The sequence below is a fragment of the Cinclus cinclus genome, chromosome 3, assembly GCF_963662255.1.
Source record: "Cinclus cinclus chromosome 3, bCinCin1.1, whole genome shotgun sequence".
In the NCBI taxonomy this organism is placed as follows: Eukaryota; Metazoa; Chordata; class Aves; order Passeriformes; family Cinclidae; genus Cinclus; species Cinclus cinclus.
Window position 1 is genome coordinate 66,093,334 of NC_085048.1, and position 27,238 is coordinate 66,120,571.

At 39.3% G+C, this 27,238-nt stretch overlaps 1 protein-coding gene across 1 annotated transcript in view; it reads left to right on the plus strand.

The window, feature by feature from the left end:
* The first annotated feature begins 15,298 nt into the window (after positions 1-15,298).
* The window catches only part of TAB2 (TGF-beta activated kinase 1 (MAP3K7) binding protein 2), a 56,122-nt gene continuing 44,182 nt past the window's right edge, over positions 15,299-27,238 (plus strand). The window contains exon 1 of the mRNA XM_062489004.1: positions 15,299-15,315. The gene's annotated coding sequence lies outside the window, so the exon portion shown is untranslated. The remainder of the gene's footprint in view (positions 15,316-27,238) is intronic.

Sequence of the window (27,238 nt, forward strand, 5' to 3'; positions counted from 1 at the left end):
TCAGAACATGAATGTTGGAATGATTTGGACCCTCTCTGGCTGAGGAAGACTCCACATCCTAGTTGGTTCCTTTCTGGTGAGTGCTGTTTGCTATAACACAAAATGTAGCTAGTGTCCACTGGTTTAAATAAGTGCCCATAACCAATCATTTGAGATAGCACATGGAAACAAGTAAAGGAAGTAAAAGTAGAGGTGAAAAATTGTATTACCTCTAAGGTACTGAGAAATACACAACAAGGACAAGGGTGTTTAAGACTGAGAAATGAAACTGAGAACATCTAAGATAGCAGCAAAGTTGAAAGACCTGAATATGCTCATTTGAAGGGTGGGGAAGAGATAATACAATAAAATAATCACTACATTTGAAGAACTAGCACGTGAAATGGAATCTAGAAGTAAAGATTGACTAAGAGGATGTGACTTGCTCAGATAATAAGGAAAGGGCATAAATAGCAAATGTATCTTAGGATGAAGCAAGAGTACAATGCCTGTTAAGTAGTTGGATCCATTGCATATCTCAGCCCTCTGCAAGACTTGTAAATAGTGAATGAAATATAACCAAAGATATTGAGAAAAATTTAAAATAGGATCCAACATACACTTTAGGAATAGATTATATCAAAGTGATGAGGTATATGACTTTACCAACGATAAAGTTCTTCTTGCTGACTAGGAAAGCATTAGACCAAAGTGCTTTGGATGTCAAAGAAACACATTAATGAAAAGTTGATGTATTAAAGATGAAAATTCATAGAAAAAAATAAAAGGTGGCTAATGAATCAGCTAAAGAAGAGGCAAAAAATTAACCTGAAATCAAAGAGAGGTTAGGATTGCTATCTCCCTCTCTGGTGAATAGAAAGTTAATATTTAACATAAGAGTCAATGCTGGCACAAGAATGCACTAGCACAAACTGCCTTAAAAATATATGCTTTGAAAACTTCAGAAATTTTGAAACATCAGAGGAGAGGAGAACAGCTGCCCAGTCAGTATAATGGAAGTAGCATTTTAAGACAATTTTGCAAACATATTGAAGATTGATAAATTATAGGCTGCAAGGCTGACTCGGATAACAGGGACACAGTCCTGATGACCCAGGAGATCCTTTCCAATCCTTTTTTATAAACTGAAATTCTTGTTGACCAGTCTTTGTACTGATAATGCCTCAGATGATCATTTCTAATACTAAATAATATTAAAACATGAAGTGACTTGTTCCTTTATCAGCTGTTACTCTGAAGGAAGACATAGAGAAGAGAGGTATAACCTTTTGTGAACCATAGGACTCTGTAAGAAGGCAGATATTTTTTCTGTTTACCTTGGACAATGTTTTTTGCATGTATGTAACATGGTAGTGTTTTACATAGATAAAGAAGATTATCACAAGTGTAGAAGTTGTGATAAACTAATACAGATGTTTGCATTTCAAATACACATTTTTATTGTATAACCAGAATCGCATGTAATAGAAATAGGCCCAGGGAGGGACTTAGAGAAGCAATTTAATTTATTCCCTGAGGGATGAGCTATACCCTACAGCATTCCTGATACATTTATACTTTAAGTTCTCTGTAGATCTCTCCACAGGTGGAATTGTGTGAACTACCCCAGCTCTTGCAATGCTTCTGTTGCAGTCATTATTTAGAAAGGCTTGCTTAAGCCAGGGCTGATCAGGGAAAGGTTACTTCCTGTATCTTGCTGACTTTTTTTTTTTTCTGAAGCATAGTATGACATTGCTTACTCAGAAGTTCTTCCTGTTTTAGAAAAGGATCGTTTCGTGAAGATGAGGGCATGGATCAGCCAGCACTTTTGAAACAGAAGTTTAAGTCTGAGTTTTAAAGGGAAATAGAGAAGCACAAATAACAAGGACAGTTGTTGGTTGATAAATTTCAATCTCACATTTCTGGAACTTAGTCAAGGGAGAATACCCTGGTAAAAGTAAGCCAGTAAACATGAGTAGAATATTTAATTTATTTTGTTTTCCACATATTGGAAACTAAATGAATTCTAGTAATAGTTGTAATTTTTTCAAGTAGATGGGAGAAATGTTGCATTGAGAGTATAATGGAAGAGAAGAAATATTCATGCAATGGAACTGTTATGTAATTTGAAATAATACAGTGTTGCATTTGACCTACTTCACAGCTTTTGATGATGTTGAGGTGAGGGGGGTTTGTGTTTTTAGGTTGTTTTTTGTTGCATGCATGCCAAAAGCCAATGGCTCCATGCTTCCAGGGTGCTTACATTTAGACCAGGTTTTCTTCATGCTTTCCAAAGAACCCGTTTTGCAGCAAGGAGAGGACCCAGCCTTTGCCCAGGTTAATTCTGCTGCTGTTTGTGGTTTTGGACAGGTTTTTCTACATGTAGATCTGCTTGTAACAAATAATTTTTTTGCTGTGCTGTCCGATGTGCTTGCCTTTTTATTATGGCATTTCTAATGTCTCCAAGTTAGGTGCATGACACTTATTTTTCTTACCAAAGGAGTATGCAAATACTTTAAATGTAGGCATCTTCCTACAGAGTTAACATGTTAGGAATTACAATCCTCAATAAATTATTTTATTAACAGTATTTCAGGCATTATACCTGATAGAAACCTCTCGCTTTCTTCTTATTCTTTGCTTTTACCATAAAGATAGGGCAATGCCCCCTTTACCTCTCCAGGAGAGGAATTATAAACAGTACTTGCTTTAGATCACATGCAAGTAACTGCTGTGCATTATGCAATATGATTAAAAGACACATTGTACTGCCTTCAGTACCTGTTGATCACTCTTAAGCGAGGTATCTTTAGGGCACCTATTGCCACCAGAGTCCAGGTACTGGTGTGTTGAGTAGAGACATGAAAGAACTCTGCTTGTAAAATTATCTTGATTAATGAGGGCTCTATTTTGAGATGGGCTGCAGAGGCAGCTGTGATTCTAGCTGTGCACCACAAACTGCTGCTTGATACTTCCTGCAGCTTTGTGTTCCTGCCTCAACTTCTGCACAGATAGTTATAAGGCAGATGGAAGAGTTCCTGCTTGCACAAGGTGATCTGGCCTAGCATTGCAGCTGGGATGATGGTCTGAACAATTTTGGCCAAAAACACCTGGAATAAAGCCATGAACACAAGACCTCACTACAATCTACACTAGTCAGCTCCACAAGGGCAAGGACTAAGAGCCTTCAGATTTACATTTGAAATGCTCTCCTACCTTGCACTAAACCAGGAATTAATGCTTACAGCACTGCTGACTTTTGTGGAGTTCATCAAGTTTATTATTTGTTTAAAACACACAGTAATGAGGCCTCTTAATATGCGTAACTGGTTTCTTAAACAAGGTGGGTTTTTAAACTACTGGTATTTCCCTTTAATTACAAAGCTTAAAAGTTGTATTAACTTAACACTTAGCCAGGTAACCAGAAGAGAAGGCATCTCTGCTAGCTACAGTACAGTGACACTGGAGCTCTGCTCAGCAAAATGTTTTGAGTGTACATTTGAACACAGTGATTATCTGATCTGCGCATTTAGAGGCAGGGCACAGGATTATCTGAAGAAGATGTAAACTGATATGGATACTGCAACTCTACTATATTTCAATAGCTATTTTCAGCCTAATTTCAGTGCCTAGAAGTTGTGCCACCACAATACTGCTAAAAGTACTTTCCAATGTGATACACACTTTTTTTTCTTAAAAATTTTATCAAATTATTGCAGTTTCAAAATTATACACTTTTTACTGTTTCTCTTGGAATTGTTACAATTCCATACAAATAAAAAACACTGTTTCTCACTGCTCTTGATCTGAGAAAATTGCAATACAAACACCTTACAGGAAATGTAGGCATACTATCTGCAAGCCAAATCCTTTATTGCAATGCATGGTATTTTAATACTGCACACTATTATTTTATTGCATAATTGACAATTGCACATTCTTTTATTTCAGCAAAAATATTACACACTGTACTACAATTTTTTTTCTCCTCCTTTTACAACATTTCTGTTGGATTCCACTCTGAAATTATACCAGGTATTGTTTTTTCATCACTACATTGCTTCAGGGTGACTACATATGTATAATTTGCTTTGATAATTTATCATACCTCAAAGAAACAGAGAGCACTTGTAATTAAACTGCCCTGTTACATGGCCATATGGTCTATGTAATTCTTTTTTTGAAGCTGCATTATCTAAACTGCAAAGTACAAATTTACTTATGCTGTATATTCAATTAGATAAAATCACAACTCACAATTAATGGCTTATGCATTCTTAAACTAAAAGTTGGATAAATTAATGTTTTATCACAGGTGAACAAAAGGAAGCCAATTATTTAGGATATCTTGACTTCCATATTTTAAAACTCCCCTCTTGTGTAGCACATGTGCTGTTCTTTATACAGGTGCCTTATGAGTCTCAGCTGCAGCAGTGTAACACCATCTCTTAAATGTTTTCCACACCTGTTTTTATTTTGTTGTGATCTTCCATCTTTTTTTCAGGGTTAGGATAATCATAATCAAAATAATAATAATAATAATAATAATAATAATAATAATAGTAATAAAACTACATTGTTTTCTGAGTCTTATTTTATTTTGGAGTTTCTTCTTTCCTGTATAAGCTGATGCATGAAAGCTAGTTTAGATCTAAAACTGCGGATTTTTAAAATCCCAAAGTTTTTATGAGTACTAATCATACTTGAAACACGCTAATGACTTGAATATTTATTGCCTCAAAAAACACACAGGTTCTTTGGCACTTTAATACACACATTGCCTTTGTAGACCTTTCTTATTTAGGAACAAAAATCTGTGCATAGTACTGCAGCAAGATTTCTGTATAGAAATACTATCCCTAGAAATTAAAGTGATACTTTCTAATTAGAAACAAAGTAAGTTTATGCTGTTGGGCATCAAGTATTTATAAACAAGCTGATAAACTACTTATTAAAAAAGTTACTAACAGCAGTTTAAATCTTCTCTTTTTCTTATTTTTTTTTCCCCTGAGGATGATGTTCTTACAAAGATAATTATTTTGTGGCAATTATTTTAATCAATAACAGTTCAATGCATGTATAAATTTCAGATTACTGCTAGGTATTGGATTTTGGTAGTTAGGAAATTTAACCAGACGAGACCTCTATGGCTCTTTGCACATAGTTCCATGATGCTGCAATAATATATGTTTATTGCATTTTATTTAATTTTTAAATTAGTTTTCACTCACCATTACTGTTGGAAGACATTTCAGAACTTAATTTCTGTGACTGGAAAATTATTTTTGTTTTACTGCAGAGCGTGGCCTACTACTGGAACTGATTCTGACAAAGATTATCTGAAATGAGTAGGAGTTTTGCTTGGAGAAGGGCTGATGATTAAACTTTAAAATATGTAATGCATTAGGAAGCTCCCAAACTGAGATCTCAACTGGTGGGAGTTTTTACGGTTCCGTTACTACAGCTCTCTTAAACTCACAACCCTGTTTTAACTGTTGGTGAACCTGAACTGTCATTCTGGTCATGTTGTACCTTAGCTTGCTCCCTGTGGCCGGTTTCTTTTGCACGTCAGCACATCCCAGCTTGGCTGCCCAGCTGACTTAGTTCCATCACTGCTGCTGTTGCCAATAAATGAAACTTTCTTTTCTCACACACTCTCAGTCAATGTGCAGCTGAGTGCTAAGACTTCTTTGCAGTCCTGTCTCCACACAAAATCTTCACAATTCCAATTTGCATTCTGGTCTCCTGCCCATCAGTAGCAGTTGACAGCCATATGGTGGAATTGAGATGCGACTCATATGTATCACTGTTCTCCATGATATTATGGATTGCACAGTGCTTATGTCCAGCTGAACAGGTGGCACTGGGCTTTACTAGAAGTATGCAATTTGAAAAATTATTTAAAACTTTAACCTGATTAATGGTATTCATATACAACACTGCAGAAATCAACACAGGACCTCAGAAGAGTTGGTGAAAAGGTGAATTTTGAAGAAAAGGCGACCTCTGACATAAGTGGTAGGAAGAATGGGTTTTCAGTTTTTTTTTTTAAACAAACCCTACTAATTGAAGTCCCGTAATTGTCTGTAAGGATTACCGGAGAAAACATTACTTTGGAGCCATTTTTCTTACCATCTGTGATCTCGTAAGTTTCATGCAATCAGTAAGTTTACTGTTTAATGTTTGTTTGTTCTGTAGGGCACTGGGACCATGACCAGGTCTTCATTGAGCAATGGGCCTTGCAAATAAGATATGAAAAAAGGTTTGTGGATCCTGAACTTTAAAATCCAGTTAAATCACGAATTTAACAGCGGAGTAATGAAGCCTGCTTTTCATGTGTCTCAAGGCTGGTGTTTCCAGTGAATTCCCTCATGTGTCATAAGGGTGAGATAAGATTCATCTTCATTCTTCCCTTTTGTAAGGACACTACTGTCAGTCCAGACACTTTCTGAAAAAGTTCCAAACTAGAAACATGTCTATCTGGAACTGTTTAATGAGCTCTGGGGCTGTAGCTGGCAATGCAGAATGGGCACAAACACCTGCAGGCTGTGCACTCGGCAATCTTGCACCTTTGGAAGACTGAGTATAAGGACAGAACTACTAAAGATCAGTAAAGTAGCCTAATTTGAAAACAAATTATGATGTCTTCTGAATGTTTTTCCCTTTGAAAATGCAGAAAATACAATGCACAAGCATTGCCTGGTGATTCAGGTGTTAGCAATGCTGAAGGGGTAGATGACACTTACTGTGGCAGTCTAACACATTTTCTGTGTGAGGATATAAGTGAGAGGGTTGCTGGCACAGCTGTACTGCTGCTGGGAAGTGCCAGAGTGTGAATGCAGAGTCCTGCTGTGACCACTGGTCTCTCAATATATAGAATCACAAAATCACAGAGTGGGTCAGGTTGGGAGGGACCACAGGGGGTCATCTGATCCAACCTCTCTGCTCAAGCATTCATCCTACAGCATGGCACAGGATTGTGTCCAGACGCTTCTTGAATACCACCAGGAAGGAGACTTCACAACCTCTCTGTGCAACCTGTTTCAGTGGTCAGCCACCTGCATAGTATAGACATTCTTCCTCATGTTCAGGTGAAAATTCCCAAGCACCAACTTGTACAAATGACACTGGTGAAGTATCTGGAGCACAAGTCCTGTGAGGAGTAGCTGAGGGAGCTGGGGTTGTTTAGTCTGGAGAAATGGACATTTATCACACTTTACAACTACTTTGGATGAGGCTATAGACAGATGGGCATTGATCTCTTCTCCTAGCTAACAAGTGATAGGATAAGAGGAGATGGCTTCAAGCTGCAGCAGTGGAGGTTTAAAATTAGATATTATGGAAAGATTTCTTCAGTGAAAGGATCATCAAGGATTTGAACAGGCTGCCCATGAAAGTGATAGAATCACTGTCCCTTGAAGTTCAAAACAATGTGTAGATCTGGTGCTTATGAACAAGGTTTAATGCTGGACTTGCGAGTGATTGTTGGACTCAATGATCCAAGAGGTCTTTTCCAACCTGCACAATTATACGATCCTTGCTCTTAGGGGGGATACACTGTTCTTGAGCTTAAATATTGACTAGCTCTCTTGGAACTATCTTCCCTGCAGGGCCGGTTCCCATGGGATTCTTCAAGAAGATAGCTGCAAATTAGCTCTCCTGAAGGGCATGGTTGCATTCCTACTTGCTGCCCTCCCTCCTCCATGCAAGATACTGAATCTCATGGCTGCTGTAGTAAAGGCTGCCCCCAACCCTCATATCTGCAACAAAGCCTTCCCTGTTTGTCAGTACATGGTTGAACAGCTCACCATTACTCGTTTTTTCCTCCACCACCTGTGTCAGGAAGTTGTGGCCTACACTTTCCAGAAACCTCCTGGACTGTTTGCGCTTTGCCATGTTGTTCCTCCAGCAGATGTCAGGGTGTTTGAAGTCCCCCACAAGAACCAATGCCTGTGACTTTGTGGCTGCTTCCAAATGTCTGTAAAAGACCTCATCTACTTCCTCCCCAGGATCAGATGGCCTGCAGCAAACACCCACATAGTGTCACCCTTACCAGTCTGCTCTTTAAACCCATCCTATAAACCCTTGACTTGCTCATCATCCACCCAAGACAGAGCTCGATTCAATCCAAGTGTTGCCTTGTTGCATAGAGGGCAACTCCAGCACTGCCCTTCCCTGGTCTGTGTTTCCTGAAGGGTGTGTGGCCTTTCACACAAGACAGAACAGCTTTGAATGATGACAGATAACCCTGTGCTTTCAATGCCAAAGGGGCCATAGCTACACCAGAACTCATACTTTGCCCCACTGTTGTTAGCAACAGAAAGGTTTTGCTGGAAAAATTAAAATGAACGTGGACACAGTCTGGTAGAATTGTATTCTTTCTGGTTTTGAGAATGATGTAAGTTCTCTTTAAAGGATAGACCTACAAAATCAAATATTCAAAGTGGTTCGTAGTATTAAAAATAAATACACATTAATGCACAATGCATACAAGAGAATTAGTTGACTGAAATTTATAGTATATATGCAATTATGTGAACTTGAATGAGCAAATTCGGGTGCATGTGTGTAATGAAACTGTGTTTAAAAAGCTTGGCCTCCTGTCTGTCCTCTTCTCCAGGGAATGCAATGGTCTATCTGGAAAAAGCTAGGCTGTTACTAAACAGTGGGAAAATTGCTTTTGAAAGAATTGCTTTTTTCCTTGATGTGCAAATCAATCTGCTTTTAGGGGTGCAAGGATGCAAAAAACCTGTTTTTTCTTCAAATTAAATTTTTTTTAAAAGTGCTTCTGTAGCAGACTAATTAGCTTGCTACCTAAAATGTTTTGTTTCACGCCTGATTTCTTTTCTAAATATATAAATACCAGCTAGTGTTTTAAAGCTTCTATAACTGTGAATGGCTCTGCTGTCCCTCACTGCAAGCTACATTTTTATTACTTCTTCCCAAGAAATTTATTTTGCTGATATAGGCCCTCATCCAGTAAAGTGTTAAAACATATGCTTAATTTTAAGTGAGTTGAATAAAGCCAACAAAACTTTCCTATGCCTAAATCTAAGTACAAATTTGTGTTTGGCTTAGCTGGAGTTATATTTTCTGGGTTATGATCTAGAGGGTTTTGTGTGTTTTGCAGAATGGATGCTCTCCTGAAGGAAGAACGGAGTTTTGTGGAGTTTTGAGGTATTTTGTTATTTATCAGAAGACCTTGAGATGAAAAAAGTGCCAACAAGTGAACACAAAAATTTTTGGGCATGAATGCACTCCTTTAAATATGCACATCATGCATCTCCTAACAAATATCCCACAATTTCCTCTTCTTCCTTTATGTGGCAATGCAGTAGCTGAAAACAGCTGCAGTGATAGTTGATTATTTTCACAAATGATCATGTTCTTTTCTGTATCAAGAATTTTATATCGGAAAAGAGATGACCTTTCTTCATGCTAGTGAGCCGATGATTTGGAAATTTAGTATTTCTTAGTATTTTGTTCTGTAATACTGAAACATTTTTAACTGTCAGTGCACACAAGTCATTTTTTCCCACAGAAAGGGAGAAAACCACGGGAGATTATGACTGAAAGACAGCTCAATTTGGAACTCGAAAGTCACGCAAATAGAACAGGAACTTGAGGATTCTGATGCAGTAGCTAGAGGACAACTGGTTACATAGAGAAATGTATTCCCACAATTTTCACTTCTGCTGGCAGTCTCACAGACCTAGGACACAGCTGCCTTCTCCTTACAAAGTCTTGCATGAGATCCAGGAGACAAGCTGGTACACTGTGTATATAAACTCACATGATTGATTGTTTTGTTACACCAGTGAGTTTTCCACTCAAAAGGGGGATCCAGTACCCTCTTCTTCAAAATTGACTTTGTCTAATACTTATCAGCATTAGAAAGCTCTGAGTTGCCTTTTTTTTTTTTTTTTTTTGAGGTGGGGTGGCTTAAAGGCATTGTGTGTTTCATTTGTACCATGCAAGCTATCAAGTACTGGAGCTGAAAAGAAGAAAGAATGTGGAGAATTTGTACTAAGCTTTAATTTTCCTTAATAGCAGGCACAGGATTTGTTCAGAGAGTTTTATTATTGGGTGATAAGTTAAGGTAATTACAGTGGTGGGGCAGAGGGCCAAAAGAAGATGGAGAAATCTAATACCATGAAACATTTAGGTTTAGAGAGTGCTTTGGGTTATTTTTTAAAATATACTAGCCACCTACAAACAGCCTCCTGAACATTTACGGAAATTTAAACACAATATAACTATTGTACCTTGTGCGTTAACATATATAATAAGATTAAGTATCTTGCAGTTTGCACTCTCACTTCTCACATTTACAAAATATGTAAAGGGAAGAGATTTGGCTGAAGTCAGTGAGACATAAGAGGTTAAAATCAGTAGCAACAGAAAGAAAGAGCTGTAAGACATTCTGCAAGGGTTTTTACTATGAAAACATTCATGCCTGATTTGTATCTGGAACAGGCAAGTCATTTGTTTGGACTCCAAGGTAGGTTTCCTGTCTCAACTCAACAAGTTATACCTGTCCAGAAACACTTAAATCCATTCTTTGTCTCAGGTTTCAACACAGCATAAAGTTTAAGCGAGTGATTGAAAGGTATTTGAATAAAGATGGACTTTAGCAAGAGACTAAAGTTGTCTTGCTGATCAAAACCCTAGGGACATGTAGGAAATATATACCAGTATTATATAAATCTTAACAAAAGTGGAAATAAAGTTTTGTCATTACTTTCTACTCCATTTCCCACAAAACATAGGAAACAGTGGATTTGGGAAGAAACATAATCTGTGTTTCTCCTGAAGTATTTTGAAGCCTCAAATAGTCTTGGCTTTTTATATTTTATGTCATTGAATTATCATTCAACAGTTTAATAAAAAAGGTTTATGGTAGCAATAAGTAATACTAAATTTATCTCCCTGGTAGCTATTGACCCAACTGTATGTCATATGAACATATGAAGTTTTTATTCGCACATTTTTAATTCTCTTATTCAGAGCACTGAAAGATGTGTCAAGGATGCACTTTTCCCTACTCAGTCAAAAGACTGTTTTAATATGACTGTCTTTCCTAGTTTTAAAACAATTATTGAAAAAATACCCTCAGAACTGCTTTGGGTAGACAAAGATGCTTTCCTTCAAGTGTAAACGTTCTCCTAAGATGCTCACAATCAATATAATCAAGTGTGGGGGTTTTAATGCATTTTAAAAAGTCTTACCAAGTCTCAAAACATGCTATTTCCGTCATTTTAGTACATAAAATACAGTAGTGCTCCACTGAAACACAAGTCCCTATGGTTTTACAACTGAAAAGCCTGGGTAGGCAGGCTGTCCTCAAAACCTCAATGGATTTTCCTTCAGCAAAGGCCTTATCTAAATCTTGTGAAGCTGCTAGAACTCATGAACCACTAAGGCACCTCTTAATCACGTCCTTATCACAAATGTCATGTTTGCGCTCCACTCCCAAATAGATGAGCTGTTAGGAAGTGAAAAAGCTGGTGCTATCTTGAAGAAAGGATGGCAGCAACCTGGAAAAGAGGCTAGTCCCAACAGTAATACCAGGAGCTGTTTGTGTTCTGCAGATTGCAAAGAAAAACATCAGAGCACAACAGCTAGTAACTTCCACATGGAATTGGGAGAAGGACAGTGCATGAAATTCCTTGTGAAATAAGGTGAATTTCTGTGTTTCCTTGTCATGTTATTAATTCAAATTCTAATTGTTTTTATAGGAGAAGCTGTGGTTGCAACCTCAGGCTAGGAACTTGCCAGACTGTCCTTGGCCAGTGAATGCTACTTCTGTTTTTGTCACCCTTCCAAAAGGAGGACTGACAGATCTTCTTTCTAGAAGAATGAAAAAAAAAATTTCCAGCTGAATGTTCAATGGAAAAGTGTCTTTAAAGCTGTCAATGCTACCTTCTGCTGTGGAAGATGACTTTTAAACTCAGTTTCAGAAATAATGATGCAGTTGTGGATTTTAACTAGATTCCTCCTCTTACCTTTTCTAAAAGAGCATTCTTAGGAAATTTCAGCATCAGAATTGTCAGTAGCAAGTTGATGAAATTGACTGTACTTTGTAGAAATAGCTTTTCTGTACAAGATGTTTAGAATAATTCTCCAAACCTATTCAAAATTTTGTTTTCTGGCAAGGAAAAATATAAACAGTCTGATGAAGGTTTAAAAAACATGACCTCTCATCGCCTATGGCAAAAAGAGGAAATCTCTAAAATCTTCAGGGAAAGAAGCAAGGCCTGTGCCTCACTGGTGACTTAACTTTGATTTGCACCACAGTAAGAGTTACACACAGAATGCTCTATTAGCTAGATCTGCCTAGTTCTTGTTTCAGATACACAGGAAAACATTTCATTTCTGACTCCCACTACAAGAACCTAATTTCCTAAATAGTTGTTCTTTGATTTTGTAAATGTGCTAAAAACTGATTCAAAATTAGCTGCTATAGGAGGAGAGAAGAGCTACTTCAGCAATGGGCTCAGACATAGATGTGGTGGGGAGCCTGGGAGCCTGGGAGCCTGGAAAAAGAGAGGAGGGACAGTGCAACTCACTTACATGATCCCAGTGCTTAAGCATTGCAGTAAATTCTGCTGATAGCACAGTGAGAAGTGGTCTCACTTTCCTGGGATAAATCCCTATTTTAGTAACTGTAGGCAAAAGGGTCAAATATTTAACTTGGTATTAAACTTAGCAAAATAAACTGAGTTTCTTGCACACAAAACATATTAATGTAAGTACATTATCCTATCTGTCTGAAAGGTCAGGAATGGCTTAACGAAGTTGAAACAGTTCTTCTGCTGGAAGAGCTGAAGAGCAGGGTGCTTGAGCAATGACCAGGCAGACCATGAATTGTCTACAGCACAGGTGGCAAAAGAGAAAGGTTTGATTAATGTACCTGGACACTTAGAGTGGGGCAACCCCAGGTACAGCTGTGACCTGATGTTCCCACTGCATCTTCTTTCTAGGTGCCCCATTACCCATTTTTGTAATGGACCGTAATAATTTCTGTCTCAGTTTGGAGAAATACTATTTTGTTTACAACAAACAAACAAATTTCAGTGACTCTCAACCCTGTATAAGCTTGACACAAGATAGGCTGAGTAATAAGGTTTGGACAAATGCATTTCATTCTCCATGCTGCTGATGTAGAAAAGAACTGCACACTTCTCTGTTACAGTTTATGAAAATAACTGATTCTTACTGGAATACACATACATACATATACACACATGCCCCCACCCTTATATTTCCATTTTGTGAAGGAAAAAAGCTGCCTTCCTCTTCCCCTTTTTTTCTATTTTTTCCCCCCTCACAGCATAACAACTCACTATTAGACTCCTTGGTATTCTCTCTCTCACTGCCTGCTCCAAGCAGTCAGTCCTTGTAGACCCTTTGGGATTCTGACAGCTTTAACTAAATGTAGTTGAGAGGGATTTTTTTCACTTGTTAATGCTTTCATTTGGGAAGTGCGTTTCCAATAATTTCTGCAAATCTCCATTGTTTCAGTGACCAGGTTGACTTTATTTCTTGTAACGGAACACTTAGCTTAAATTGTCATGAGTAATTTAGTTCCTGTCTACAGCACACTAGATTTTTTATTAGTTCATGCCATTCAGTGTTGCAGTTGTTAATTGGCCAGTCTAACAGCTAAGGTCTTGCAAAGAAAATGCAAGGCTCTTGTCATACCACTGAAATGAATAGCGCAAGGGATAGTTTTGAGGTTTGAGATAATTATGGCCTGGCCATTTTGTAGTACTTTTCACACATTGGCATGTGCTGGAAAACACTGCTGCCTCTGGGAGTTAAGGTGGTGGAGAAAATCTTTCTCTCTACAGATTCCAGCCCAGTCCCACTGTATGGGAAAAGCTGAAAGCTTCAGCTCATCCCATTCCTAGCCAGGTCCCATTCTAGGTTGCAGGGTTTCAGGCAGTTTCCCTCTGCTATAGATGATAAAGATTACTTTAAAATTATTTCTGTCTCTGACTGTATTTTTCAGAGCAAGATCATACAAGAATGGATGGATGGACTATTGTTAGACAACATGAGCAGCACCTGCTCACTGCAGGGAGGAAGAAGGAGGATTCAAGAGATGTAGGAAGAAAGCAAATACAGGAAAAATAAGGAGTAGATAGTGTAATGTATCACAATCCCGAAACTCAATTGATTTACTGGATGATTTTACAGTATCATGAGAAAGTTGTCTTTTCATTGAAACTGAAACTTCTCAAATTACAGAAATACAAAGACCTACTTGGATACACCACTAAAATTAAAGATGCCTGGGTGTTGGTGGAGCTGAGAGGGGAAGAGGGATTCACCAGCATACCGGGCCCTGTTTGCCTGGCGGCATTTTGGGGAGATGATTAGTCAGAGCTCTACCTCAGAGGGATGATGGAAATCACGTAGTCTGTGTGGAGTGAGCGCTCCTATTTCTGACAGAAAGCGTCTGGCAATTCCCTCGAAACAACCTTTTTGGTAATAGACGGGGCGGGGGGGGGGAACACTTAATTAATATTAATCTTCTTAGGCTTTTTTTTTTTTTTTTCCTTGCAGATGCTGCCCTTCTTTCCCCAGCCTTTTAAGACCCTGCTCGTTTTCCAGGAGGGCAGCCCACCTTCCCGCCACCGCCGCTTCCCCCTCTCCCTCCTCTGGCGCCGGGCCAGGCGGAGCAGCGGTGGCAGCGCAGGAAAGGGCCACCGTAAGTTGCCGTGCATCCCGGGGTCCCTGGAGCGCTGAGGCGGCAGCCCGCTCCCGCTCCCGCTCCCGCCCCGCCCTGAGGGCGGAGCCGGCGGAAGCACCGCCCGCGCCGCCCCCGCCCCGGCGCCCATTGGCGCGCGGCGCATCCCCGTTAGCGCTCGCGGCGCGCTCTCGCGATGCTGGGGCCGCCGCCGCCATATTGTCGCTCTATTTTGATTCGGAGCGCAGCGAGCGCGGGGGGAGGGGGCCGGGAGCGGCGCGCGGCCCCAGCGGCGGCTCCGGCTGAGCGGGAGCGGCGCCGCCACAGCCACCGCACGCACACCCTCACAAACCCCCACCACACCCTACCCCCGCCCGCCGCCGCGGCAGCACGGACCCCCCTGCCCTCCTTCCTCCTACTCCTCCTTCCTCCTCCGCCTCCTCCCCCCGCGGAGCGGAACGGCGGCGGCGGGAGGCTGCGGAGAGGGTCGGGTCGGCGGGGTCCCCCCTGCCGGGCGGAGGCGGCGGCGGCGCTGGTGGCGGTAGTGGTGGCGGTAGTGGCGGCGGCTGCTGCCGTGGTGGTGGGGGAGGCGGCGGCGGAGGAGGAGGAGGAGGAGAAGAAGAAGAAGAAGCGGCAGCAGGGTAAGGCTGACCCCGCCGAGGCGGGCCCGGCGGCGGCTCCCCGGGCCGGTTTCCTGGTCCCATCCCCGGGGGGCTGCAGGGAGAGGCGCGGGGGCCTGCCGGGGCGGGGGGCCCGGGGCTTCTGCGGCCGCTCAGCGCGCCCTGGGCTGTGCCAGGGTGAGGAAGACCGGGAAGGCCTGTGCGAGGGGAGGGAGCAGCCCCGGCACCCCGGTGGTACCGGCGTGCTGGGGCGGGGTGGGAGAGTGGGAACGGGAAAGGACGGGAAGCCTCCGCGCAGCGGGGCGTTCAGCGAGAGATGGAAACTTATTTTCCTTCGCGAATCGCTGGAGCTTCCCGACGCGGGGAGGGATCGGGGGGCTGCGGCTGCTCGGGGAGGGGCGGGAGCTGCCAGCGGGATCGCCTGGCTGCGGGAGGGAGGGAGGGGGAGAGGGACAGGGAGAGAGAGAGGGAGGGAGGGAGGCGCTGGCCCGGCGCCTGGCAGGTGACAGGTGTGAGTTCGCTGGGCGAGATTCCGCCATTTGAGGATGAGTGCCCGAGCGTCTGAGGTGTGAGATCTTGGTGCCCCGTGTCTTTGCGGGGGCTGGCTGGGCTTGATTCCATATATAGTATATTTGGGACGTTGGTTTCCATTATTCGTGTCAGTTTAATTGTCGAGTAGAAATTCTTGGCATGGTTCTGATAAGGGGTTTTGAAGAGTGGAGATGCATAGTTTCTCATTTTCTTCCCTTTTTCTGTTTTGTCCCTCTGAGAGACGTGGGAACGCTTTGCGGAGGTGTGTAGTACTCTGTCTCATTCATTGGAAGGCTCGTATGAAAAGTCTGAGTGCTCAGTCCTGTTAGATGTAGGCAAGGCCTTCAGAACAGAAACCTGGTGTTCTTTGTGCTGTGTCTGGTGGCTCGGCAGGGCCTGGTTTGTTCCCAAGAACTGTGGGTGTTTCTGTATTAATGACGGGAAGCACATACATGGAAAAGGAATTTCCAAAGGGATGCCTCTTAGTAAGGACTGGGTTTCAGGTGTGGTTTTCTAGTCGTAAGTTTAGGATATCTGATACAGACTTGATAAAGCAGTTCCTGAAGTTCACCTGTAGATCGCTGAAAATGGTGCTACAAGTAATTTTCAATACTATAACATATTCCTTCTAAACATCAGCATAAATCAGATAGAGTCTTTCTCTTAGACTGTTGAAATTAGTTCGTGTCATGATTTTACCCACCAAAATGGTATTTTTCATGCACTGCTTTATAAGGAGGGCTAGCGATGCTGTAGCAATGGCATTATATTCACAATTGGCTGAAATCTGTAATAATTTTCAGCTTAACTATTGATTTGCAGATAATTAGGCATTTGTGTTTCACATGCATATTTCGGTTGTTTGTTCTTACCTGTACTGCTGTAATTGGGATTTGTCAAACCCCAGAATTCTGATACCTGCTTTTGGCAAGAGGGAAGTTCCACTGACACATTAAGAGAGACATGTCATCAGCTTTAGCGAGTTCTACTCTCCATTTTATATGAAAATCTCAGTCAACTGTGACTGTGATCCACATGTTAAACTTGGGGATGCTTAACTTAACTGTAGATAGTACCTTGGTTTGTGGTGCAGCAGAATGAACCCTCAGTTGAGTCTCAATTTCTTGTAAAAACTGAGAAGATCTGGATGGTTTTTGTCAAGTTGCTTCACGTTGGAGAGAGCCTGCGAAGGGGAAGAGGTAAGGAAGGTGGCTGGGAGAAGTATTCAGTCTGGGTCATCCGAATTTTGCGTTTAAGAGATACTTGATAAAGCAGCATCCCTATCATTACATGTGGGGGCAGTGCCATCTTGCTATGCTGTGCTATGCTACCCTTGCTTATGCCAGCTTGTCAAGACTTCGTGAAATGCAAACCATTATCTTTCTCAATATAAGAGAAGTCAAAGGGTTCTTCTCTCTTCCTTTGTATCTGCTGATACAATAGCAGAATTCTTGAAAATGGGCACTCTTCCTATGACAGTAGATAGAAACTTCTCTTTTCCAGCAGCGACAGAAGAAGATAGTGTTTTTCTGCATCATGGCATTGCTTTGAAGGCAGAGGTCTTGTGTTGTTTTGTAATGGTTTTTGGTGTTATAGGTAACTGTGGAATTAAACCTGTCATCTGTTGAAGAGATTATTCTCAGCAGAATTTTTTTTTTTTCTTTTTTGCTAGGCAGCTTAAACAGCTATTGGCAAACTATTTCTTTTTGCGAGCATGTACTTTGAAACATAAAACTGTGTTGCTATCCATCCTGTTGCAAGTGCTGCCTCCTTATCATGATCTCCATGACTGGAAACACTGGAAGAAATAAGTTGGTCAGACGTGACCTCAAGTTTATGAAATGACTGTAAATTAAGGACTGCGGGATCTGAACCGCTGCAAGCGGAATGCTGAACGATGTTACTGTTTGTGCTTTTACAGAAAACAGAACAAAAATTCCAGTGATTCAGAACTGGATTTTTTAAAAGCTGTATTGAAAACTCAAATATTTAAATGTTTGACATGAAAGGTAACTTTTTTACCACAAACGTATACAGTGATTCAAGTTGTGTTTTTCTCACCTCATTGGTGTAGTAGGTTATCTCAATTGGGCAAGTGTGTGCTTTCTGTTTCAAAGAGGAGAAATGTGGCTGGATGCTCTAAGGCATCTTGAGCCCTGCTTAGCAGCCTGGTCTGGTTTGGGTTCCATGTATTTAAATGCAACTGTGAAAGCAAGAAAGCTGTCAGATGTACAATTGGATAATATATTTTTATAAACTCTTCAATGTCGTCAGGAGTTTTTCAGTATAATAGTTGTTTCAGTTTCACTCTCTCTTAGGAAGGCTTACCAAAAAATCCTGGACATAATATTGATGTTTTCCCTGACAGAAGTTTTTGTAGGCCTTTAGCCTAATCATAATAAAATTGGGGTTTTATATTTATTGAATTGATCTTGATTCTCAATCAAAAAATGACTGCAAATGCTATACAGATATTTACTGAGTTTTCTGGTTTCTGTTACACTGCCTTTAGGTGGTGTTCCTTAATTTGTAGGAATTGGATTCTAGTGAAACCAAGTGAAATAGATTGATATAAATTAAAAGATCTTTGTGTGTAGTATCCTGATGTTCTTGGAGCATGACTGTTGCTGAATGAACGGACATCACTTGGGATATTCTTGTTGTCATAGGTGCAGTTAAGGTGTAGTTAAATAGTTAATATTTTTCAAACTTTAAATTTTTTTGCGGGTTGCGAGAAGTCAGGCATAATTTGGTAATGTGCTAAATAGTCAGAGAATTTTACTAGAAAAATGCTTTTTTTGGTTGTTTGAAATATGCATTCTACTCTTAGAAAAACGCTATGTGGAATCAATTTTTGTGGCAACAAAATGTGTAGCTCTTTCCTATTCTAAGCACAGATGAAGATCAGATTTTGCTGTCTTTAAAGATGAGTGGTTTAAAACTCCTTCAGATCCTGGTTGTACTATGAAGGGAATTTAATTTTTCCATTATTAAAAAATATATGTTTCAGCATGGATTTAAACCTTGTGCCTCCTTCATTGTTTAAAAAATCATTAGCTTTTTTTTTGTTGTGTGTTTGTTTAAAAAAAACAGTATTAGGAATTCTCCATGGCAGAAGAAAACTGTAGATTGTATATATAAGGTTTTTAAAAAGTGGTCACCCAAGTAACTGGGACTGTTACACCTATTAGTCATGATATTGTTAGGTTTGCTAGAATTTGTCAAAAATAGGACAAAGCCACTATATATGCTCAGTGCTTTGATTATTAACTAAAGGTAGATTACCACTTAAATGCAATGTATTTTATGCTTGTTCCAAAGTTAATCAAATGTGGTGCTATGTGGTGCTGGCTGGTCTTCTGGGGCTGCCAATAGAGAAGGCAGAATTCCACCTGCTTTTACTCTCATTGAAAGCATGAATTCAAGTTACTTTTTTCTACAAAGCTGCCAGTTTTTGCAAAATTGGTAGAATCCTTTTATCTGTAAGATTTTATATGTCCTTTAAAATGCACTTGAAAATTATCAGAGCATGCAAATAATTATTCAAAGGACAAACAAAACACATAAATGCAATTTCTTGCTAGAAAATAAATTTTTGCATTTTAGGAGTTCTTTGCATTTGGGAGAATCAGCTGTTCTCTTGTGGATAAAATGTTGAGATGCACCTATTTTCTGTAGTTTTTTTTAAGAAATAGTTGCTGGCTTTCTATATTTGTGTAGTGTATAAACTGCCTTTAATTGGCTTTTCTAAAGTCACAAATCTTGAGCAATCTCTTCATTTAATCTTGTGTCTTAGTAAATTTTGAGCTCCTCAAAATTTAAGCAGAGAAATTAGCTAAGGGTCAAGGTGTGAAAGATTTCACATTATGCTAATTTTAAACAAAGGTTAAACTTGTTAAAGTTGATGGTTTCATTAAGATCATCTCTTTAGAGGAAAGTTTTGCATGAATTTAGCAGTTATCTGTACTTAGCTGCCAGTTGTCTGTGGGGTAAGAACCAGGTCTGAAGTGCTCTACTCTTTTCTTTAGTCAGTAGTTAGAGGACGTGAGAGGTTAAGTATATTGTGGCCAGTGCTTGGAAGAGAGTGGTAAGATAATAGGCTTCTGGGATAGAGGTGGAATGTAACTAATTGGAACACAGGGGCATGGCTGAGACAGAGAGAGAATCTGTGGGAAACAGGACTATATTACTTTTGCTGTTTCTGGGACAGCACCCTGAACAAAAATCTCATTAAAATAGGTTCTTAAGAAGATGAAAAATTGAAAAAAATGGAGTTTGGTGATATTGTTGCTTCCTCTCATTACAGAGCCTCTTGAGCTGTGCCTGCTTTTGTGTTTGTGTGGGTCTGATTCAACAGGAGTGCCCAGACTGACAGTGTGTGAAGTAGCATGGGGCAAGAATAGGCATGAGTAAGGGAGGAGTTACACAAGTGTGTAAGATATGCGTGTTTGTCTCAAAATACACTATCAAAAACATTATTTTATTGTTACATCGTGTATAGCTGCAGTTTCTTTAGATAATGTGACTTACATGTTGGTTACATGCTGGTAGTTTAATTCAGTCCCGTCTCTGTGGGCTGTTACATGCCCACAGTACATGTGATGTACTCCCAGATCAAACTGATACATTTGTGAAGGTGAGGCATGGTAGTATCAAATTGTTTTAGTAAGCCTGAAATTACTTGATTTTTAATATAGATTTATTGCAGACTGAATATTTTGTGGAGTTTTTTGAGTCTTGAAATAAGTATTTGCCTGGTACACCCTCTATTTTGTCCATAATGCTAGTAGAAATGGGTAAGAAATCGTTGGCAGATGGGAAATACTCTTTAAGAGCAACCTTTTAATTTTATTTGCTTCAGCCTGTCTTTATTGTTCAAGAATATACTTTCCTGTTATAAGGTGTTTTCATAAGTGACTTGTAGAAAGACCAAGCATAAATATGTTTAGGGAGTAACTCTTGAGACTGTCAAAGCTAGGGCTTTAGAATGCATTTTTCAAAGGAAATAGCACTGTGTGTAAAAATCTCTTGCTTAGCCATCCATTTATCAATGTGTTCTCAGAATGTCTTTTTTAAGAAGGCAAATGAAGCTAAAAAAATACAGTAAGTTTCAAAATTTAACTATGCTACAGATATTAGTTACTGATCTGATGCTTCAGAAGCTGTGAATGACATGTACATATAGATAAGTAATTTCTTTTCTTGAAGTTGTTTGGGTTGTGGAAAACTATTTCTGTTTTTCACTGAAGGCTAGAAATGCAGCTAAGCCTGATTTTCCCAGGTAGAAAAAAAATGAACTGTTTCACCTATACATTGGGGGGAAAGTACACAATTAAAGAAATATTAAGTTGTATACTGTGGTCTGTAATTGTATCTTTTGTCAATTCATTTTGTACTTAAACTCTGAAGAACTGAAGTCTCCCCTCCCTGTGTGTGCTGTGCCATCTATCTCTTTTTGCAGTACTCTCCTGTCTTTTCACAGCATTCATAGTTTTTTTTTGTTTGTTATTTCTGTTAATTTTTTCTTTACTCTTTGAAAAATATGTGCCATGCAGAATTTATTTCCTCCAAACATTTTACTGACATCCTGTCATATTTGTAGGTGAGCTGGAAAAGAGGAAATCTGATCATTCATATCCTCTCCATTTACCTTGCCTAGGCATGCTGATCCATCCTTTATAGCTGAAGCGTTAGTGCCCTCTTGTTCATGCTTCACTTTGTCAATCTTTTTTGCTCTAATCTTTCTTGGATACTTTTCTTAAGAAAAGGTATTCAGCACTTGTCATTCCATTCCCATTTTGTCTCCAGAGTATCATTGTGAAGTCTGCCCCTGCTTCTTTTTAGGATTTCCTGAGAGAATGATAGGAAAAAAAAAAAGCTCTTGGGTTCTGTAGTTGGATTTCTTTCTGTTCATTTGGCTGGTTCAAACTGCAGGTTTGTGTGTTGAACAAGCATTTGTTTTTCAAAGGGAATGGTAGGTTGTCTTTCTAAAAGAGCCTTCTTAAGTCTAACAGCCTTGAAGCCTGGGAACAATCTCCAGGGGCTCAGCAAAAGTGTGCTTAAAAAGGTGTTTTACGTTGATAAGTACAAAATAGTAAAAAAAAATCTGGCGTCTTTCTCTCTTTTTTAAAGTGTACTACTCTTCTTTGATAAACGGGAATAAGATTATTTTGTATGCATACCAGATTATTGTATTGGCTAGAGTTTAACCTGGATTAGGCCCTTTTGTGCAAGGCAGTGTATAAATATTTATTAAGTAAGACAGTCCTAGAAGAGTTTGCAGTCCCATGAATAATAAATTTGTTTACCTAGACACATATATTGTATTAGACAAAGACATATAGCGAAGTATTTTTGTCTTTCATTTATTAGGCCTGTTAGTTCTCCAGTCATTTGAAAATTGTTCCAGTCTTTAAAAATTACTTAAAACTGTGTTTGATAGCTGTAATTTATCTAGTGAAGTTTTAACATGACTTAATATTTGTCTGGAAAATTCATAGAAGAGTTATGAAATTACTTGAGTTAGACCCTCACTAGCTTGTGTTCATTGGTAGCTGCTTAGGGTAGAGTTTGGTGTATCAAAGGTGTGAGTTGAAGGTTATCACAGTGGATCACATTTGTGACACACTTGGGGGTCACTCAGAATGAGAACTTTTTATTTCTTCAGAAAATGAGTTGAATACAAAGAAAATTTAACCACAAGCACTTTCTTAAAAAAATATATTTAATTGTGTTCTATATCTGAGTTAAAACTTAGTATGAACGTGTGTAAAAAAGGTTGCTAAAGGATCAGTTTTTGTGCCTCTACAAGAAGCACATTTTGATCTTTCTTTTCCATGTGTAAAGTGCAATACTTTTTTTTGTTTCTCTTCCACAGTATCTGGCGAAGGAGAATAAAATAAATTGTAAGCAGCAGGTGAAAGCTGTCGTTTGGATTGTGGAAATTCCTGTTCTTTCCAGTCTTGTGTGTTGAGCAGGTGATGTGTTAAGCAGCAAGGTTCAGAGAAAATACCCATTGTTTGTTTCTTTTCCCCTACATGAGGCTGAAAACCCCTGTGGTTTCCAGATCAAAAGGAAAATATAATTTCTGTTATCAGTGCTTTGATACATATGCTATGGAGGAAAAAGATCAGTTTGACAGTGTGGTGTCTTCACTGTTCTGATGATATCTGTCTTGTCAAAGCTGGGAAAGGTACCAGCATAGCTGCATGATTTTGGATGGATTGATGGAGTGTCATCCTTCCATAATGCAGCAGTCTGCATACAGCGATTGCTGGTGTAGTGCAGTTATGTGTGCAGAATGGTGTTATTTTTCTGGAAGAGCTGCAACAGTGAGCGAGGAGTTTTGGTTTATTGATACAAAAATATACCTTTGCTGCCATGAAAGGAATGCTTTCATTATTTTTTTGGTATTCTTCATACATAAATTGCTCTTGAAATAATATAATGAAATTACTTTGAGGTAGAAGGTTTGGAACAAAAAAATGGAAGAACACAAGTGTTTGTGAGCATCAGGGGCCATTGATATTTTACTGTGACTGAACAGGGAAGATTGTTTTCACTGACACAAGCAACTGGTCCCTTGTTCTGGTCTCATCTATCTGTAAGCCAGGGCAGTTTCTGTATGGGTGGTTAGTAAATTACCCAGATTACTATTTAACTTAGGTGATCTCGTGGGCTGAGACTAACCCCTGGGTGCCATGGAGCTGCTGGATCAGTCTGGCAGCCTCCTGTAACTTCATACTGAGGGAGTCTTTTACTACATCAGGGACAGGGCAGTGATCTTCCTCTAAGATCACTGTTGTGGTTTTAGTATGAGGCCACAGGTAGGTTTTTCTGCAAAACTGAGATATGGTAGAAAAACTAGAAGAATAGATATATAGAAAAAGTAAGAGTTAATTAAGCTGATGTTGTGGATGATGAAAGCCCCTCATGAAGCTGTAGACCTGAGAGTGGTCCTGTTACAGAGAAGCAGGAAGACCAGTTCAAGAACTATCCCTATGCACTGTGGCACTGCAGCTATTCACAGTCACCAACTGAAATACTGAAATGATGTAAATTAAAAGCTAACCCTTTAAAAAGTGGTGCTAACTTCATTAATTGAAGTAACTTAATTAGTTGAACTGACTTCACCACACAACCCATGTTTGTGGATTCTACCACTGTATAAGATCTTCACGAGTGACCTACCTGGCTGAAAGGTGGTAACAGTAATATTTCTCCTCTTATGTGGACATAATCAGAGAGTCTTAAATGCTTTCAACAGCTCAGCTGTATTTTAATTAGCTTTAAGTGATGGTGCCTGCAAGAATCCTAGCAGTCTTCTCTTTGTCAATATGGAAGTTTTTCTAATGTTTTCTGATCTTTAAATGCTGTAGTCCAGTTTTATAGTGCAGCAGGACATTCAGGTCCCACTGAAGCTTGTCAAAGTGTGCTAATAGATAAGTGCAATGAGCTTTGTAAACTATGGAAAGAGAGCTCGAGAGAAAAGGTGCAGCACTCTTGAGGAAAAATGTGGTTAAAATAGGATAGCAAAACAGATGTTTTGTAATGATGTTCATATTTCATCTATGTACTGCAAGGGAGCATTATTTGTGACCTAGAGTTGGAGCCTTTTGTAACCTTTAATGGTTATAAAATTAGTGAATCTCTAAAATACAGTCTGCTATTCATACATATTAATGAATACTTAATTTGAAGATTAATAAATTAAAACTAGTTTTTACGTATGTTATCTCTCTTTCAGTTGCAGATTCTGAATGGACTTTGGAACTCAGCAGTAGCTGCTATCTGGCCTCCATGTTCAGATTCTAGGCTGGCAGATACCAGCAACTTCTTCAAACTAAAGTTTAGACTGTGATTTGTTTAATGTTTTCTTGGTTGTGTTTATTATATTGATTTTGTGTGATTTCTTACGTGTTTTGCTTGTCAGTAGTTTTGCTGTGACAAGGGAGTATCTTAAAGTACCACCTAATGGAGTTAGCAGAGTTGATGGAGCTGCAGGCTTCCTTCCTGTTGAAACTGGCCAAAAGAACAGGCCAAACTGAAGCTTACGTTTCTTCAGTGCAGAGCCAGGGGCAGCTCTCTGGAATGTTTTTTCCACTCCCCATCAATGAGTGGGGAAATTCTTGCCAACACAAATGAGATTGAGACCTGCAACTTACCTCAATATAATATAGTTTATACTGAGAGGAATATTTCATCTAGAAAAATGTTCAGAGTTATACTAGCATGGGTTCTTGTTAGTTAAAAAAAATGTCTTCATGTTTGAAGTTTTTAAGAGTCTTGGACAAAACAGTATTTCAGCACTGTCTGTGTGACTTCAAGCTGCTGCCTGTGTGCGATAAGGGCAAGTCATCACCTTACACTGTCAAATCAATGAATACTGCAGAATGCCTGCAGTGACTATGCAAACTGTCAAAATTCACTGATTTCGAAAGCCCTTTCTCATTTTATGTTTTAGTATTGCCACCTTCTCTGGCTGTTGTAGCTTTGTTTTCTGATATATATGGATTGACTAGGATTTTGAATTGATTGAGGAGAAGCCTAGCAGAGCAGCTTCGTTTGCCTTGTGAACTTAATTTGTTGTCATTTATCTTTGCTAAACCTCTTTTGAGAAGGAAACTCCATGTAATTGGAAAGCATAGTTCTTAGTTTGCTATTTATTTATTGGGGGAAACAGTGGTGATATCACAAAATTAAAGCATGAGGGGTTTTTTATGACTTTGGTTCTTGACAGTTCCTTTGAAAAGTCCCCATCTGCGTTTTTAAATTATGCCTGCCTGTAACCTATGGCTTATTATTTTTGCCGGACAAGCATTAGAAAATTGGGATGAGTGAAAAATTGAATTCTTGTGAAATGAAGAGCCAAATAGTTACAAATCCTTTGCTGCTTTATCTCTCTGACACTGTTAATTTTATCTTTCAAAAGTCGGTCTACTTCTATTAACAGGCCTCTTATCTTTGTGGCAAATGCAAGAAATGTATTAGTATGTTGAAGCTGAGTAGAGCTATCCAGACTAACAGTTACTTTTTCACCATGCACTTCTTTAATATTTATTTTCATTAAATGGATTTGCAGCTTTCATTAGTTTCCTGAAAATACACAATATCTGGCTATATCTCTGGTTAGAAGACAAACATTAAAGATTTAACAGTTCTTCTTGATTGTATGTCCTTTTTGTATTTTCTTTTTTTCTTAATGAAAGGCTATCAGCTGATATCAATATCCAGATAATATATCAAAAAACATTGTGGAAAGTCAAAATCTGAATAGAAATTGTTTATTTCTGCACTTTTCTTCTGCTTCTCTATCCACAGTTTACAGAGAGGACCTGGAATAGGGATCACACAAGGACAAACTCTTAGTTGCAAGTCCTCTGGATTTTTTAATGTGAATTTTATTCTCGTATAAAATTTAACTGCTTTTTTTCTTCCCAAGTGATGTGACAAAGTGGAAGACCTTACAAGGCTAAAAGCTCCTTACTCGCCTGTTGCCATGAGGCATCTTTTCTATTCTTTCTCAGCTTTCTTGTTACTTTTCCTTTTGCCTTTTTCAGAGTTGGGTTACTTACTTAGTTAATTTTTTTCCTTTTGAGTAGCTAGTTGTCTTGTTAGACTGTATCTCTTGTAGGGATTTTTAGTTTAAGGTAGAAAAAAAAGTAGATAGTAGGTTACTTTGTAAAAGGTCTAGTGATCGTCTTTTAACTGAGAAGTTGTGAATGCTGGACACATTTCAGCTCTTCCTGGATTTTCTCTTCCCTTTCCTTGTTAATCTCCTTCTCAATCCTGTGTGGAGTAAAATGCAGAAAAAAGGATTAGTGGTATTAGTCCCTTGCATAACAGCAAGTGCAGTGATCACATTCTTCTTTCCTTAGCAAAAGGATGTAGAACAACTAGCACTCTATTCTTCCTTGTAGACAGTTCATAGTAACACATGTGAAGCCTAGAAAAAAATAGCAGTTTTTAAATTACATATTATCAGTTCCTTGATGGGAAATCTATATCTTAGTCTAGAAGAAGATAAATATGGGAAGCTAATAGGGAACCAGAGGACTAGTTGCTTAGATGTATGTCTTACTTTTCTCTACTTGTGCATGTGATAGGACCTTGGAACAAATCAGCAGGAAAGCGTGAGTTGTATAGGCACCATCATGAGTATTTCTATTTGACCTGTGCCTAGCCGTGTCTGTTACCTCATCTTGGAGTTGGTGGAGGGTTTTTTCCCAGGTTATTGGATGGATTTTTGTTTATTTTCTACTACTACGAACTTGGCAGAAAACAAGTGGAAACTAGAGGCTTCCTCCCAAATATTGCAGTGGTGCTCTTGGGCTTGTCCTTATACATGTTGGTTTGAGAGCTAAAAGAGAAAAAAGAAAACAACAACTAGTTTTCCATGACCACAGTTCACCCT